The sequence below is a fragment of the Molothrus ater genome, chromosome 15 (genome assembly GCF_012460135.2).
Source record: "Molothrus ater isolate BHLD 08-10-18 breed brown headed cowbird chromosome 15, BPBGC_Mater_1.1, whole genome shotgun sequence".
NCBI classification, from domain to species: Eukaryota; Metazoa; Chordata; class Aves; order Passeriformes; family Icteridae; genus Molothrus; species Molothrus ater.
Window position 1 is genome coordinate 9,992,935 of NC_050492.2, and position 19,318 is coordinate 10,012,252.

The window sequence follows — 19,318 nt, forward strand, 5'->3', positions numbered from 1 at the left end:
GTAGAAAGATTCCAGTGTCTTACCATGTTTTTGGGGTGTTCCATTAGCTCTGTAATGTTTGCACAGTGTATTTTTATCCTGTTGCTGTATATTTTTAGCCACGTTCCCATTTGCAGGTGACACGCAGTACGATGGCTGTCATTGCAGGAACACTCCTGTCTGGCTTTCAGCTAATCATGCACTGTCCCCTCCAACATCAGCATTTAATGTCTCACCAGAATACCTGGGGCTAAAAATAACTCCCCCTCCTACTTGCAGTGTGAGAGCTGCTTAGTGCAGGAGCACCAGCACGTTGAACTTTGCAATCAGCAGATGTAATGCTGTGTGTCAGGTCTGTCAGCAGCATTTCATCCTGCAAGCTGCTCCCAGTGATGCTCAGGAGATTGGACACATTGACCACCACTGGCTGCTGACTTTGATGGATGGTTTAGTCTTGTAGCTCTTTACAAGACTCCAAAGCAAAACATGAAAACAAAATATATATATAGCTAGATCTTTAAAAGATACTTCATTGCCTGGCTTCTGTTGATAGGGTCTGTGTTTACATGGCAAAAGCAGTGTTTATGTGTAACTTCTCTATTAAAAATAGTAGGGAAAAAAAAGAAAGAAGTGCAGCATCACATGAAAGTATTTGTGACAGGGAGAGAAATGCTTTTTATTAGGCCTAAGCTATACATTTTTTTCCTTCTGTCTAGTCCATGCCAGGGCTACCTTGGATGCATTTGCTGTTGGATAGAATTCCAGGAGATTACAAGGGAAAGCATGTACACAATACTGGAAAATTCAGAAGCATATGTAATTGTAAAAACTTCTTTACCACTGACCTTTTCTTCCTTATGCTTTCATAAAGTGATACAAAGGCTGGGCCTCAGTGGAGCTGAAAGCTCACCCTGGGACAGGGTGATGTCTCCTCCCTTGCTGAAGAGAGATTGGATTCATTCTTCTAAAGCAAAGGCAGCTGCAAGAGCTCTCCATAATCTGTAATTCAGTCTGACTGCACCACTTGCTTTTCTAGTGAGTGATGTTTTTGCTAGAGATGGGCATTATTTGCTTTTGACAATGAACAACTCTTCTGTGAGTACAGTAATTTGTGCTTTTTCACAACAATTTGGGAAACAAGAGTCTGAATGGATTACCAGCACAGATCACACAGGAACCTTTTGCTTGTCAGGCTCCTCAGGAGCCAGAGCAGTCATCTCCAGGCAGGGTGCCTCTACACAGGCAGCCGTGGAGAAGAAAAAAAGGCAATTAACTCTCTGGTCTGAAGCAGGGAATTCAAGGAGATGCTGGAAAAAAGGCAAGTCAGAATATGACCAAACACAGCAGTGCAGTGCAGAGCAGCAGGTGCTTCTTGCACCTCCTCAGGCACCCCCAGCACACAGGCAGGGACTCCTCTGCCACAGCCAGCTGCATTTCTGGGGCTCTATCCAGCCTGCTTGAGCTACAGCATCACAGCCTTGGAAATAAAGACTTTTTTCTGATTCTTTGCCCATTAAATACTCTGGCTGTGTTTCATAATGTTTCCTTGTCTTCTAGACCATCTGAGCATCCTTCACCATCTGCATTATTATAGAAAGATCAGTAATCCTTGGTGCTGCCATAGTTCTGTGTTTTTCTTATTCCATTTCATCTTGATCTCCAAAACCTGAAGGAAAAGCAACCAAGCCCCTTAATTGTTTTATCTCAAGCAATGTTACCTGTTCAGATCTTTCCTTGCTTTTCCTTCATCTCTTTATTAGCCTCTGCCCTCCCTCAGTTGTCTGTAGTCATGTGTAAAACACCATTCCTATTGCTCCAGGGCTTTTGTATTTGAAACTAGGTGTGTGAATTTGTGATTATTTCTCCCTAGACTTAAGTTGTGCACATCTAACTTTATTTTATTTTTCATAACTCTGCATTATCTGTTTATTTCTGGTTATAATTTGTTGGTAGCAGCTATTCTGCCACTGGCCATAAATTATTTTGCTGGTGTTTCAGTGATGCTGAGTACACATGTAGGATCAATACAGCTGCTGGGCAGCTGCTGAAAAGGCTGCCTATTGCTGTTGTGATTAATTAAGCTTTGAAAACTTTTAGAACTAAGGTCTGAATTACAAACTTGAGATTTATAGTTGTTTCAACACAACCTAAAGGGGAACCTCAGAGGAATTTTGCAGAGTTGCTCAGAAAAACCTAAGGAAACTCTCTTGAGACTTCCCAATGTAAAGGAGAATTGGGATAGCACAGACTCAAGTGACATAGAGCCAAACTAGGTAATTTGAACTGTAGTTCACGTCAAGTATATTAAAGTAGTGCTTCAGGGTTCCTGAGATCCTTTTCTAGGTGGTGATGGTGAAGCAGGAGCTTCTCTGAGGGGAGGCAGGGTGGGCATGAAGCTGGAGCCGCTCATGGCTCACAGGGGTCTTGTGTCAGTGATTATGCACCAGGGGCAACGGGGAATTTTCAGACTTTGAGCTAAGTCTGGATAATTTCTGGTTTATGCCATTGCACCTGGACCCAAGTCCTGAGTATTTTAGCACCTAAAATGGCACCTGGTGAGTTCATTCTGTAATTTATTTCCAGCTGGAAAATTGTCTTCATAAAGGCTAAAAGTAAGTATAACAATGCTGGACCATGGTCTAGAGACCAAGTGCTCTGCCTGACACATGTCAGTATCTAATATTGAAAATAACAATTAGAAAAACGATTTCAGAATGGGTTTGTTTTCCACTGGTGCTTAGTGTTGCACACATCACGTGTGTTAGCATGCAAAGAGGAGTAAAGTAAAGGCAAAGCACACGTTTCACAGCCAGCGGTTTGTAAATTCCAGCTTTACTGAAGGAATTCAGCAAGAATCCCGAAGAGGGCACTGTTGGCCGCCTTAAGGCTTCAAGTTGCAAAGAGCTCTTTCTATTCAAATCTATTCATCCCAAGTCTGCCCCTACAGGGAGACCCTCCTCACATTTGGCAGGTAACTCAAGGTAGTCTTTGCCCAGTAGCATTTATCCCTTGCTGTAACAATTAATAAAAGTGCTCCTGCTTAAGTCAGTTCTAGTCAGTGATAAACATATCTCTGAAAACTGAACATATCTGCCTCCCAAACTCTGAGCCCTTCTGTTCCCAAACCCTGCTGAGCAAGCAGTAACCCAGCTACTGCTCTGCCTGTCTGAAAGGACTGAAGCAGGGAGTCCCTGGCCATGTAAGCACTTGGTCCCAGTCTCATGAGCCTTTTCACTGCAAGTTTTGTGCTACAAAACTCAGGGGTGGGTGTGGATGGTCACACAGCCACTGAGGTCCCAGGACCTCCCTCCTTTATCTTGGAGTCCTGCCCACAGCTGCCCCAAACACAGGTGAGCTGAGGGCTGCACAGCACAGTTTCCTCTCTTGATATTCCTAAATAAATTCTTCCTTGTGTCTAAAGGAAACAGCAGCCAAATACCAAATACAAAACCAAACCCTTCTTCTCATAGGAAGTTTTTAAGCAAAGATGAATTTTGTTCTCAGATTAATCATTGAAATACAGGATGAACACACAAGAAAGCTCTAAGAATATGAATTTAATTCAAAGGCTTGGCTGCATTTGTGTCCCAAGAGATGCCTGTGTGTGGGAGGAAAGGTCAGGAGAAACCTTTGCAAAAGACTCAGATCAAAAAGCTCTCCCTTGCTGACAAATCTGGTTGCACAAAGGACAGCCCCTCTCTCCGAAGTTCAGGCTTCTGAAGTTGTCTTTAGAAGTGTGAAATCAAAGGCAGTTTATTGATCATATGCCTTTAGATCACAGTGATTTCCAGGTCATCACCATAACTTTGAGCAGGTAGAAGTGAATGGCAGAATTTTCTTAGGTTTGCAGGGGGGGAGTTGTGCATCTCTTGCTAGGGCAGTCAGTGCCATAGCTGATGCTTTTTTGGGACTGCTTAAAAGAGAGGCCAGACAAAATTAAGGGGATAAAAAGTGCTTATATTTATTGTAGGGCCTTCAGGTACATTTCAGGCAGACAAAATCCCCCCAGGGGCTACAACCAAAAATCAATGACAGGTCATAGGGTATTTTACTTTTATACATTTGGTCTATTTGCATATTGGAGGTTAATGTTCCAATTATAGCTTCAGGTAATGAAGTCATTTAGCCCAGGTTTGCTCCCCCCCAACTCACTTTTGTTAATATCTCTAAGGCCCTGAGACAGTGAGGTGTCCTTGGTTCTCAGGCCTAGAGAGGAATTGTTGTGTCTGACCAAAATGGGAGAACAGTAACTAACACTGTATATGGAGTTTGGTTATAAAATAATGAATCACAGGATTACAAATATATAAAAAATATAAAAGCTAAAGTCATAAGGCATAGCCAGAGCCCTGCTGAAATGTTCCTGTAATAAGCTGATCAAGTTTCAGACTTTGCTGATGTTATCTTAAAAGGGTGATTTACTGGAGGCTGTACCTTTATCCTCAGATAAAAACCCCAACACCACCTGTTGGAGATGATGCTGGAGATGATGAGAGTGTTTAGCCATGCCAGATTTCTCCTACAACCCTCACCTATTCCAACAGCACTGACTTTCCTGCTGCTGGTGTTTCCTTTGCCCTGCCTGCCTGTGACACAACCCCCCCCCACACCAGGTACCCCTGGCCCTGCCATCCTGGGCTCTCTGAGGGTGTCACAGCATGGAATTCCAGCAGCACCTGGAATTTCCCACACACAGCCAAAGGCTCCTTCCCAGGGCCATCCACATCTATCAGAGCTTCTTCTACATGGCAGCATTTTCTTACGCAGGTTAAACTCTTTCTGTTTGTTCTTTTTCTGCCTACATAAGAGGAAAGAAGAGACATGGTAAAAACAATTCACTGCTCACAAGAGTCTCATCAGTCCCTCCCTTGTCCACTGATGGTGCTGTATGAATCTGTGAGTGGTATAGGACATTTATGTGTGACTTCATCCATGATTTTTGCCTGTGTATACACTTCCAGCTTTGCAGGGCACCTTGCCCACAAGAAACTTCATGTCTCACATGTGCTGTAAATATTTGTCCTTCCACCGTACCTTTGTTCCTGGGAGATAGATTGCTTTTGCTGACCTTCCTTTCAGAGGTGAGTAATTTCTGCTCCTGCCTTTTAAAAACATGCAGAGCAAACATGATGTCTTTGCCTACAACATGAATTATGTGTTTTCAGCTTAATTTAGACAGGAAAGCAGTAAAGTGTGTAAGAGAAAAGTGGAGGACGTGAGGAGTTTTGAAAGCTAGAGAGCAGCAGTGTTCCAGGAAGAGAAAACCAGCAGGAAAAAGGAACATTAGAGAGGGCTGTGTTAAATGGAAACCTGGCAGGGTCACAAAATCAAGTGAGCATCTGAGATTAACAACAGGCTAAGAATTAATGAGCCAGCAGAGCTGTCCTCAGTGAGCAGCAGCAGCAGTGCCTCATGCATTGCCTCTGTGCTCTCCTGCTCACCACACCTCATCTCCCATCGATGCAGAATCATTTTGCAAATCTATATTAAATCCAGGGAGAGAGCACTTCATGGGCAATGTGTTAGGTCATTCTGTCATTGAAGCTACAAAAGCCAAATTTCACAGTCCTGAAGTCTGATGGTTCCCAGATGGGATCTTGGGACCCCGTCAACCCAAGCAAAACCCTAAAGAAATGGCTGGTATCTGGCAAGATGAATATTTGACATATTTGCATCCTCCTGTCCTGTGGCTCTTTGGTCACTGTTACTGTTTGCAGAGGACAAAGAAAGGCCTGAAGCCATTTCAGTCTGCTGTGATATTCTACAGGGATCTATAGGGATGTTTCTCAAACTACAGGTTTGCTGGACTGAAAAACAGAATTACAGCTGTACTCATCACGTGTGGTGTTTTTGATTTGAACACTTTAATATCACCAAAAAGTTAAATAAATTTTAAAATAAATATTTTAAAAAATAATTGAATGCAACCTACAATGAGCCTAAACACTTAAATGTAGTCAGCTTTAAAAAGAAAATAAAAAGAAAAACAAAGAACAACAACTGTGGGCTTGCTTACATGGGTATAGCTGATATACAGGTTGCTATGATGCCTTGGTTACTGGTAAAATGTGTGCAGACTGATTACAGTGTCATGTGTGAGCTTCAGTGAGAAAGTTTATCCATGCTGATTTGACACAGTCCATCCCTTGCATTTCTCCCTCCCCAGTGTTTCTTTGTGTGCTACATCCCCTTTGCATTAGAATTTTTCAGAAAAAAATTCCAAGCTTTTTATATCATTTTGCTCTATCTTCTTCCTGCTCTTAAAACACCTGACAATTCTGGCTTGTAAAGAATGTAATTCAAAGTTGATGCCACAGGGTTTTAACCCAGGCACCATGGGGTGGATCCAAATGAGATGCAGAGGTAAAAGGTGTATCTGAAACACAGAGAGACAAACACATTTATTGCAGGAGCTCTCTCAGCAGGCAGAGGTGGTGGCAGTTCTCTGTATCTATAATCAAGGGCTCACACTGTTGCTTTCTAAGTCTGCCATACATTTCTAGTGACTTCAGTAGGATACATACCAAGAGCTTCTTGCATAATTGTGCTATTTAAAAGAAAAAAAAAATCTGTTGTGGACTGTAGTCAACAATGCATCAGAAAATAGCACATAGTGTTTGTTAAAAATGGCACCCCCAATTCAGTTTCTGAAAATTCATGGTTTAAGAGTGATTTGAGTTTTCTATAGATCTGCACCTTCCTTTGCTGCAGAAGGAAGGAACACACTTCAAACCAACCTCTGCTCCACACCTGATGCTCCCCAGTCCTTTCCCTCCTGCCTCTCCCCAGCTCAGGTCAGAGGTGTTCTGTGACTCACAGCCTGAAGTCATGGAAACTTTCAACCAAGCGAGTGCAGGCAATTCCAGACTACTGCCAACAAGAGGATAATTTACTAAGAATTATCAAAGTTACCACCAAAGCCTGCTGGATCAAAGCCTCTATTGAGAAGTGCCCTTTGGTGAGAATGAAAACACAGATCAGAACTAGGTTTCAAAGGAGTTATTTACATATTATTTGTTCTGCTGTCACACAATAGCTCTTGCAGTCTCACCCTCTGGGACTGGGAGATGAGTGGATTCCTCTGTTCGTGGGCTGTGTCTAAACCCAGAAGAGCCATGGTGATAATCTGCTCTGATCTGTGGCAGAACTCAGCACAGGAGCCGTCCCCTGTTCTGCTTTAGCTCTCACCTCCTACCTGAGATGTATTAGTTTAATTTCCACGTGTGGGTCCAGCTTGTTTGGTGGTGCCATAACTCCTGGCTGCTCACTGGGGGAAGTTAAACAGGAGATGGCTGTGCAACCTCAACAGAAGGTGAAACAATAGACTTCAAGGAGCTCAGATGTTGTTTCCAACCTCAGAAAAACTCCCAAATTAATTGCCCTTCACATTTGCTCTTGTTAAAGGTTAGAATAATCCATTCCCTTCCATTGCTGTAACCTAGCACACTGTTATCACTCCTAAAACCTTATTAAATTTCAAAATATGATTAAGTGGATTCTTGAGGGAAGCTGGTGTGGGGGGAACTGGGGTGGGTTTTTTTTCTCCTGAAAGGTTAAAATATTCATTTGAGTATCAAGCACACAGCTTATAGGAATTCTTCTATTTTATGGTGGCATATGATACCCAGAGGCATTACATATTAAGAAAACCTATTGATCTCTAGGTTTTAATAAACACTGAACTACTGCACTTGTGAAAAGAGTGGTTCTTAATCGGGAATGATTCCATTATGATGAGAGAAGTATCACAGTGTTTCAATCTGCCTTTTTTCCAAAATGCTGCCATCACACACAGTGACTTGAGTCAGCTGCAGGGAGCGGTGAAGGGGACAGCAGTTCTGTCTCATTAGGGATGGCAGTCATATGAAATGGGATTTTACTCTGGATCCAAAGAAAAGCAGAAAAGGTCAACATTTCTGAAGGAATACTCATGCATTTGTATCTTTTGCTCCAGCAAAAAAAAGGAAGTGTTATACTTCATGATTTTGTTTTGAACTCGTGGGTTTGATTTTTAAAGGAAATCCAGGGGAATGGCCCAGCTGTGGTGAGACTGAGGCGTGCAGTGGGCGGGACAAGGTGCTGGCACCTGGCACTGAGTGCTGTGGGAACAATCAGGGAATGCTCATCTTGCTCCTCCAGCTGATGTGAGAGCACAAAGCTCCTCCAGTACACCTGGTTCCTAATTACCTACAGGCTTTTTGCCCTTTTTTTGTATTAAGGCAGTATTTAGATCATGTGGGTCCTCTGAGAATGTGATATCTGTGGAATCCTAGGCTAAAGCCTTTGCTTGATATCGATGTTATTGGGTGGCTTTTCAAATTACTTTAAAAATCAGAGGACTATTGAGCTGGGGGAAAGAGGAGAAGTTGCTCAACCAGCACCTCTAATACATTCATGAGCTGCAAGACAGCTCCCAGAAAGAGATCATTGTATGTCAGGGGACACCAGATGAAAGGACAAGATCAGGAACATTGCTTAGGATATGCAGTGCCTGCCTTAACAGCCAGCTGGCCTCCTTCCAAGGAAACTCAGACAGCTGCTTCATCTCAAGGCCAATTTAATGCTCAGAACAAACTTGGATTTGAAGCATTCTCAGAGCAAGGGTAATGTGAGAGGACTGAGTGCATCACCAGCACCATTTCCAGCCTCTGAGAACCACCTGCATGCTGCTCCCAGCACAGTGCATTTGAAGATTCCCCCTAAGATTCCCTCAGTGATGAGGTGCTTGTGCAGAAAAACACTACACTGTGGTGTAAGGGAACAAAAGGGAGAAGAGAAAGCAGTTCATATCATCTTGCTGTTTGAGAGCTGCCCTGGTACTTTAGCCAAATCTCTAGTTTGGAAAACCAAGCTAAATATAAGGGAAAATTGCAACAATTAAATATTAAGTAGGTAACTTCTGTTTCCAGTAGCCTGTATCTGTTCTTGCTGATAAGCATGTCTGCTGCCTTTCCACCAAGCCACACATTTCATTTCTTTAAATCTTCATCGTTTGGGGCTATTCTGTTATTTACAAAGTTATTTATTTTGATGTAGATTATGCATCTTCAGAGGGTGTATTTCATCACTGCTTCACAACTCGTTTGACACTTTTCTTCTGGCATATCTGTCTCCTGAATAAGACATCTGTGACATAGGCTACTATAAATCATGGATGGAAAAAACAGCATCAGGGACAATTTCTCTAAGGGCAGCAACATTGAAACCCTCTATGTGCAGGTTTTGGATAAAGATGTATTTTTAAATGAAGGTAAAATTGTATCACTTCTAAAATGCAATGAGATCACTTGATGAGAATTCAGTCAACATTTATTCCATAGCATTTGCCCTGAACATTTTATAAGTGCATAATGTTTTAGGACATCCATGTGGTCATGAGCCAAAAGCTGTGCTGAATTAGGAATCAAAAAAGCTCCAACTGATATATCATTATTAATTTCTAATTCCCCATCTGCAAGGTGTAACAGATAAAGAACCTGTGTCCTGAAATTGCATTTGACAAGTGGAAGAAAAATGCATGTCAGCAGTTGTAATGAGAAAGGGAGGCTGAAGAGGGAGAGGAACTTGTGCATGAAGCATGTTAAAAATGTTTTAACAGAATAAAAGTGCAGGAAAACTCCTAATACACCAGTATTGGAGGCAGAAGCCTCTACATTTGAGAGACTTTATGAAGTGATTTGGATGTCAAAAAAGTGACATTTAATATCCACTTTGCATAAGTGTTAACAACTGTACAAGATTCAAAAAATGGGAAGTATGGTCTATTTATTTCATCTGGCACAGTATGTTATAGTGCAGTAATTTGCACAGTAAACTGTTCTCCAAGAATGTCAAATTTATCATCTTGTCACCAGAATGTTACTGTCCACCAATCTGAGACCCAAAAGGCATAATCAGAGCTGTATCCAAGGAGAAAAGATTCAAAATTTTTTAGTCAATACCTGTCAAGTAAATAGGGTTTGAAAAGTGGGACTCTGTAATTTAACCCACTCTTCAAAGTGTACATAGAACAGAATAGAACAGAAAATTCACTGCAGAAAGCTTCACAAAGCTCCTCCTCTTCCTTTTAGGAACAGCTCTGGAAAGTGCTGGAAGGTGCTGGTTGTGCAGCTGCTCACTGTAACCCCTGTGGAAGAGAACAGGCTTTCAATTAAAGCTGGATTTGGGACAATTTACACAAATGAACATACAAACCAATGCTTGGACAGCTCTGGAAAGGAGAACATATGTGTGCAGATATTCTTGCCCTCCTCCCATGTCTGCCATTTCACTCCTGTGACGGTGCTGACACCTGGATGCTGCACCAAGCCCTGTCCAGCTGCAGGCAGGACCCTCCTCACCCTTCCTCTTTGGGAATGGGAGGATCTGACCTTGAAGCCAACCTTGCAGCCCCTCACAGTTACAAATGTGACAGCTGTGGGGGGACAGAATGTAAGAAAATCAAGACAGTGCAGAGGGCAGTCTCACCCCTGAGGAGCTGCAGCTGCACTGATCACCAAAGGTTAGGAACAGGCCTGCCCTTAACAGGACACAGCTGTGTCCAGTGAGGATGAGGGCTATAAAAGAGTGGGTGAGCTGGGAGAGAAGAGAGCTGGGGTTTGTTGGTTGTGTTGTGAAGAAGGAGGAGTCAGTGCTGTGAGGAGATGCCCATGAGAAATCTCCAATTAGGTATGGAACTTTTGCAATAAGATAATAACAGAGAGTCACTGTGATGGCCAACTTCCCATGGAGTTATTTCCTGGGCTTCCCTATCATTTTTTTGGTTTCAGTAATTAATCTTGGGTTTAGCTGCTGTGGCTCAAACAGCAATTGTCCTTTACAAGATTACACTGGAAAATGATTTAACACTGTATTACACTGAGCAAAGGGTGATACTAAATACAGGCAAGTATGCAAACATTTCAGTAGGCAGGTAATCACTGTAGCCAGAAGAGTATATTTGCTAGGAGTTCTGCAAATATTTAGCATTTAAAGGTTGCTGCTGTTATTTTACAGCCTTATAATGTCTTACCAAATTATACTCCTCTAGCCTGAAAACTAATTTTTTCTTCAGCAGAAGTCATGGATGCAAAAAAATTTAGTCAGCTTGGAAAACTTGGTCCTCTGCAGGTATGTGTGATCTTTTCTGTAAGCCAGCACTTCAAAGCACTTCATGAATGATGCAGGATAATGGAGTCCAAGTTGAAAAGCACTTCAAAAGTTGTAGAATGCTCTGTCAACACAAATCCTCCACACTGCTGGATTTATATTGTGACCTTTTTTAAAGAAACTTATTCTAACCATTGAAATATCACCCCTTGTAATATGTAATCTTATAATTTTGTGTGACAAAGAAAGAAATAGATTATTTTCCTCACTGTTTTGGCTTCTGACTGCTTACAATGACTAATTCTTTACATCAGCAGCAGCACCAGTGTGGCTTCTCATACAGACAATCGGACATGCAGCATTCTGATTCAGCATGGTAGTAAGAAAACTGATTATTTACTTCAAATGTATAAATAAGCCTTTGGAGTTCCCAGCCCTACATCCCCAAATCCTTTTTCAAAACAAGGAGATAAATCAGTTGAGACAGATCCCCTGTGTTGAAAGCTGTCCTGCGGCCACATCTTCCCTGAAATGTTAACAATTTCAAACCCATTTGTCTCAAATAGAGTTTGGATCTCCTAGAAAGTCCTTGTAATACTTAAATTGAGAGTACATCCATTACTTGTCCCATTAGTTTTCTTTTTTAAACCTTTTTGTGTTTAAAATGCAGACTCCTCAGCTGCCTTCAGTAAAACACCTTCTGAAGGGTTGTCAGCTGGAGGCATCACTAAGCTTCCTCAGGTTTAATTTCCTGATCTTATAATGACCAAAGGCTATTTCCACCCAGAAGTTCTACAGCCAAGATCCCAAAAATGGTTTTGCAGGTCTAAGAAAGGTAAGGCAGGAGCTCTTGCTCAGCTGTACTGGAGCAAAGCAGGAGTAGCTCTGCTGGTGTTAATGTACCTGCATCAATTGGGAGCTGATGTAAGGGGAAAATAAACATGTGGGTTATCTCCCTGCCACTGCCCTTTAATTTGTAATGCCAGAATTATCAACAACTTCTTCCAATTATCTGTTTTCCTCTGAAGATTAATGCTAAATAATAGCATTCAAGAGAAAAGATTTTTATCCTGTGAGGCCCTGAGTGCTATTGGAATATTTTCCTGTAGGGAGTATTCTAGAGGAAGCAACAGGGATGATTAGAGAGGGCACCAGATCTGGGGACTCTGTTATTGAGGTTGACATTGGTCTCTTGCATAGCAGAAAGGTCATTTCAGCTCCCTGGCCCAGCTTCTTCATCCAGGCTGCCATGAGGATGCTCCTTGCCCTCCTTCAGTCCAGCACCTGTCCTTCTTACTCTGAATAGCTCTCTCCCCTTGTCCTTGTTATGGGTTAAGCCATACAAAAAATAGTTTCTAAAAGAATTTGAGAATCAAGCTCCCCAGAACAGCAAGATATTTGGAGATTAAAAAAACCATTAAAATTAGTTTCAATTGGGTTACTTTTTGGTTTTCTGAGGTATTAGATGTTGCTGGTATGGGGTTCAGGGAATCTAAGTAGTTTAGAAGATAGAAATTTGCATTTAAAAATAATGACAGCTAAGATTCTCAGGGGAGTTGAGACTTTAAAGGAAAGTACTTTGAAGCATAAGAAATGTTTTAAGAACTGAGAATTTGAAAACTATACTGTGCTTTTCTGAGAGACTGTGCAAAGCTGCTTTCTCTTTTCTAAAGATATTTGTGTCTTACTCTCAGAGGCCAAACTGTGCTTTAGATTAATACCTGAGTATTCCTAAACAGCTGGTTGCAAATGAAGAGTCCTCTCTCCCCCACAAATCCCATTCACCACAGCTTCTTGGGAGGCTGCAGGTGACTTATTCACCTTGAGGCCATCCTGTACAGCAGCACAGACATGAGACAAGGGCATGGAGTGATAGAAGGTAAAATGGCTTCAGACTAACAGAGGGCAGGGTTAGATCAGATATTAGGAAGAAATTCTTCCCTGTGAGGGTGGTGAGGGCCTGGTACAGGTTGCCCAGAGAAGCTGTGGCTGCCCCATCCCTGGAAGTGTTCACAGCCAGGTTGGGTGGGGCTTGGAACAACCTTATCTGGTGAAAGTTGTCCCTGCCCAGGGCAGAGGCTTGGATCTAAATGATCATCAAGGTCCCTTCCCTTACAAATCATTCTATGATTCTAAGAAATCAGCCTAAGGGCAAACTGGAACCTTGGCAACCAGTGTCTGCTCACACTGATAATTTCCAATAAAGGTTTCTCATACTCCCAAAGCTTTCTTCCCACTGAAAAGTCTGCTGGGCTTTTATTCTGTGTTGTTTTCCAGGTGTCCTTTAGAGGACTCTGAAGCCTTTAGCTGCAGGTCAGCAGTGAGTCTGATTGACTCATCCCTCTCTGTGACTCATGCCCCTTCCATGGGCACATGTGTGGCAAAGACAGGAAAATATTGCTTGAAAAGGGACCAACCTCTGATCATTTGGTATGGTCTCTACTTTTCAATAACAGTAAGGATTTCAACAAAAAATCAGTGCTGAATAGATGGCTACAGAAGCTGTTGCATGCTGAGACAAAATACCTTCCTGTGCTGTTGTGTTTGAAATGTGAGTTGGGTTTTGTCTGTAGTAACAAAAATAAGCCTTGTAACTGTTCCTATGTGTAGGGAAAGAAGGAAGAGATGCCATTACTGAGTAAACTGGACTTTAGCAGCACCAGGTAAATTAAATGCTAAAATACATCTTTGCATCCTAAATCACTGTGCAGGTAAATAGTAAATCCAGAAAGGTTAATGTAATTTCCCATCCATCAGTGGCAGATGGAATCAAGGGTTTTGATGAGGCATCAGAATTCTTGTTGTGCCAAGAATGGTTAAGGATGGTGTTAAATTTGATTCCTTTTTTTGAAAACTGAGGAAATTTGAAGGCTGAAAGACCTGGTTGTTCTTTAGGATGTAAGGAAACCAAAAGTTGCAGCGCAGCAGTTGCAGACATTAATTTGGGTTTGTGCAATTCTTGCAAATTCAAGGAGATTCCTCAGTCTCCCTCCTGGTGCAGAGGGATCTGTGGATGTGTATGTGCACAATCCCTCACTTTAATAGCATGGGCTTTTAGTAAAACAGTGTGCTGGCCTGAAGAGAGAAAAGCACTTGGGAAGCAGCAAAGTGCTGAGCAGCCTCACTCACAGTTTTCTGTTTGGCCATCCCACAGGAAGCTCTCAGCACTTTTTATTTGAATCTCTGTTGTGAATCCCTGAAGACTTCATCAGAAGGAAAAAAAGGAAAAAAGTTCCACTGCTTGTCACACTCATTTTTTCCTGAGTCTCTGAGGGATAGAGTGTCTCTGCAAAGACAAAAGTAGAACTCCTCCTTTGTCAAAAAATAGTCCAGAAAGTTAATACCTTTATCTCCACACACAGAGTACTCGATATCTCTAAGAGCTTTTTTTAATTTATTTTTAAATGGAGCTATACATTTCCAAAGACTGGCTCCTTTTGTGTGTGCAAAGGGCTCTTTCTCTGCTGGTGGAATTTACCATGCATAACCTTTCTTTCACATAATAAACTCCCCCAGGAGAACAGGTCTCTGCTTTTGGAACCTTCAGCTCCACCAGCCAATTGAAGGGTCACCCTGTTGTTAAGGGACAGGTTTCTTGGTCTGTTCAGCTGTCCCTGTGTGACGAAAGAAGAAAGGACTGAGCAGGCAGGTTCAATAGGTTCAATTGTAATGTCAGAGAACAGCCCACCTTATCCATGGGAAAACCTTAGCAGCATACACTGTGCAAATGTAGGAAAAAAAACAACTTAAAAAGGTACTGCTCTAAATTATTAGAGTGAAATAAATTAGTAATTTTCTGCAGTCAGCTGTGTTGTTTCAATGACTGGGTTATAGGAAAGGTCTTCTCCCAGGTCATGAGATACTGTACATAAGAACCGTGTCTAAATGTGGATTTCAATTTTGCAAAATATATTTCCCCTTTTTTAATAGATCACTAAAATCTGACATTAAACCACTCTGGCACATTAAGGTCTTGCTACTTAGAGGTAGAAGACCCAAGGGTCAAGTTATTCTACACATGTTGCAGTCTACAGAAATTTCTCTGGGTTTTCAGCAGTGACAGCCTCACTTGTGAATTCAGAGTTAGAGGCTGGCTCAGTGACAAGGATTTAGGGAGCATCTCCCAAGAAAGGCTTTAGACAGACCCAAATACTCTGAGCTACCATAATGAGCTGTCTGGCAGAGGCAGACTGGAGGCTGAGCCTGAGCAGATCCATGGAGGCTCTCGGCAGGAGCTCAGTGCTCTGCTCAGACCTGCCTGCCCTCCTCAGGGCTTGCTGGCCTGGGGAAAGAGAGGGCTCACATCACCCCCTGCACAAATGTCTCTAGAGAAATGGATTTTAAATCCACTGGGAATGAAAGGACTTTGTTAAATACTTGTGAAAATCCCTACCAGGCTCCTCTCTTGGCAAATGCAAACACTTTAATAGTGACTCCTAGGGTCTCACTCACTCTCAATCTTACCTTGCCTTTAAAGTGGGGAAGTCCTGTCTTCCTCAAACATATTAAAAAATAAGGAGCTCAACCAATGTAATAAACCAGGGATTGCAGAGGAGTTCATAAGGGAGAGCATGCTGATACAAGTATCATAGTCTGATTAAGCTCTGATTCAAATAGAATTTTGAATTAAAATATAATATTCAAAAGCAGTAGATGAAGACATACAGTTTTCACACAGAGTGGACATGACAGTGTTGCACAAGGCTGCAATATCTTTATTTATAAAACCCTCTAGTAAGTAAAACTTGGTATTTTCTCCCCCAAACAGTGAGATTTTAGCTCATATAGCTGTTCTAGGAAGACAAGTCACAAGGAGTGACATCAAGGCAAATGGGATGAAGTAGAAGTACAGATTCCAGCAAGGATGGCCTCTAATTTTTTTGTAATGGAGATTTACCCTTGTTGATCCAAAACACTGGAGTCACTGCAAAATATTTTATATCAGTGTTTTAACTGTTTTATCAAGTTAGTTTATAAATAGCTTGATAAAGCTGACTGGAGCACTAGAGATTGCTTTCTTTTGCAAGAGTAATGCATTCCCCAGCTCCCCTTGGCAGCACTGGAGTCCTGTGGAGCCCTGCTCTGCTGTACAGGGGGATGCACTCCAAGGGAGTGTTCAGGTCATGATCCATTTTCCATCCAACTGAGCAAGCTGCCCTCAGAGGTGTTTGATGTAGAGCTGGGATCTGAAGGGACATTTCCAGTTGTCAATGAGGACAATGCTTGAGCAGCAGATAACACCAGGCAGAATTACTTTCTGCAGAAAATACTAGGTCATGGTTATTCTTTCATCCTGCCCAAGGGATGTGTCTCAGCTGAGATTGTCAAAGTTAGAAAGTTTATGGCTTAATTCCTATGAATAAAAAGATCTTTATGGAAAATTCAAGCAACTGGAAAGATATTTAGAATGTTGTGGTTGCCTGCTTCTGTACCAAAGTTAAAGAAATGTGTTTTATTTCACACGGGCTTTCTAGTTTCCCAGTGCACTATCAGATTGGAATTTTTCTCTGCACTCTTGCTTTAGGGAGTTAATCAATGTAGATATTTGGATGCTGGACCTCATTGGAAAGTGTCTCCACTTCCTGTTGCTGGCAGAAAGGACCCTGATAGTAAAGGACTAGAGAGGGCTGGGTTTGGGACTATCCAGCTCCACAACCTTTAGTCCATGACCACTCTCTAATCAGGACAAAAACTTAAATACACAAGATAAGTATTTGTGAATGACTAAAAGTTGGTTTTGCCCCTGGGCACTGCTCCAGTTCCAGAGTGTCCCTGGCTGAAGCTGGCTCCTGGGCATCCCTGCAGGGCAGGCTGTGTGTGGGCAAAGAGCCAGGCTGGGAAAGGAGCTGATGTAATTTCTGCTCCAGGCTTCGTGGTGGCAGAGCAAATATGTACTTTCTATAGCTCCCCAGTTCAAGATTGTTCAAACAAACAGCTGTACCTATTTTATCTTCCTCTAGCTTCCCAACAGGGTACCTTTTTCAGTAGGAAGCAGAAATGTGCATTTCTAAACTGCAGCAGGCTTATCCCTGGAATGAGGTCTGTGTGATGACCTTCCTCTAACTGGATCATTTTTTGTGGTATTTTCTGCAGATTGCAGCAGGTAGCAAATAGTTTTAGTCAAAGCTTTCAAATACAGTAATTTGATGTTCCAGATGGTGCTGTATGATGTTATTTTGACTTTGCTGCTATATTATTTGATGCTCTTTTTGAAATCTAAGTACATCATGTGAAAAAATTCTCATTAAATTATTCAAATATTTTCTTATGAGTCTGTAATACAGCTAAAATGTTGAAGGAAAATAATTGCTGGGGATGTTCTTTCTTACCCAAGAACTATGATTTTCTAATAAACATAATATTCCTTGCTGAAGAAGAGATATAGTTATTAAAAAGAGCCATTGTTTGCTTTTCAAGGTAACGTTTTGGACTTTTGTTTGCTTCTTCAGACTGAATGAATAATGTGTATTTACAGTCACTGTGTATAAAGCTGCATTATCTTTCATTACTCTTGCAGCCTTTCTGGGGTGTTAGGTTGGGAAATGTATTGTAATTAAAAACGAGAAGCTGGCTTTAAAAAATAGTTATCCGTGGCTGTGCCTGGGAAAGAAACATTATTTCCTTTGTGACAAAAGAATAATAACCCTGGCAGATGGGTTGCTGCAGAGCTGGAAGAAAAGCTCTGTTAGAGAGGGACTGACAAAGCCATCTGTGCCGAGCAGGAAGTCCTGTCGTGGAGGTAATAAAAAGACACAGTTTCAGTTCAACTGGTTCCAGATAATCCCTACTTTAAGCTTGCCTTCCGACTTGCTAGGAAATATCATGGTGCCAAGATATTAATGGCTCTTCTAGCTTATTGAAATGACCTTGTTGTTGTTCCTTCAGCAAAGATTATTTGAGAATTGAGTATCCTGCCCTCTTCTCTCTGCTGGATTCTACCAGCACCTGAATCCCTTGGCATTAACACAGAGCAGGCCCAAGGAATTCTGTTGCAGTCAGGGCTGTGGCAGCTGTAGATGCATCACACTGATACAGGAGGAGAGGAAGCCTCCCTGTATTTGCAGAGTAAGATGGGTCGTTGAGGAGGATTATCCCGAGCAAACTTCTCAATAGAACCTCAAGAGAATCGTTTCAATTTGACTTTTGTTTTGTTGACTATTCAATGTTACCCAATCTTTTCCTCTCTTAAAATAGATTAATGGATTTCCTACCAATCATTCCTTTTTTTTTTCCCCTTTCTTTTTCTGTGGTTTTCAGCTGATTTGGCCAGGGAGGAAGGGGTATAGATTTAAGTATTTATGGCCTCCTCTGGCCTGTTTTAAAAACGAGACAGATTGGATCCCCACTATTTGCTCTCTTTATTTTTATATTCTTTTTCTTTTTGCTAAAAAAGTCCATTAAAATGAGGTGAAGCAGAAAAGCTTCTTTCAAAAATAATTACTTAGAGGCTCTCCAGCCATGTGAAAATGAAGAAAATCTAAAAACCTAAACTTCAACAGGGAAATGCAAAACCATTGGTAATAAGCCTTACCTTGAAAACACAGAAAGATGCAAAACAGAACATTCTGATACAAATGCCATGGTTTCTTCTTGAAGAGGAAGATGACACTAAATTCCAGACCTAATCAGGATGCTGCTCTTTCAGGATGGGTACAGTCCCACCCTGAAGCGGTGCAGCTGGAGAAGGATTGATTGTCCTTCTCAGACTGTCCTGGCTGGCTATCCAGCACCGCTGGCACTACGGGGGCACTGTCCCGGTCTCCGTGGTTTGGGACAGCACCTGAGGCAAACGCTCTGTGCTGTGACAGCAGCGCCAAATTGTGGTAGGACACAGCTTGGCTTGTGGCTACAGTCAGCAGAAATCAGAGAGCGCGCTCCAGCTGGGGTGAATCTAGGTTTATTGGGCCCCAGGGGAAACCGACAGCCAAAGAGAAACAGGGGGAAGTTGCAACAGCTCATAAGGAGGGAGGGAAACAAGGGAGGAGTCAGTCCTTGGACGAATAGGGCTTCAGAGGGGAGTGGGATACAAAAGATTGACTTAGGGAGAAAGAACCCCAATGGGGATAAGTTGAGGGTAGGGCCCCGGCCCCTGAGCCAATCACTCAACGCTCCAGCTGGAAGTTTCTAGAGAGTTCTAGGAAAAGGGTGGGAGCGCCGAGTGATGGACAGGGCACCAGGCAGGGATTTGAGAAAGGGTACAATAATCTCCAAGGCAACTGGGGAGGAGCTGGGATAACTGGCAGCATAAAGG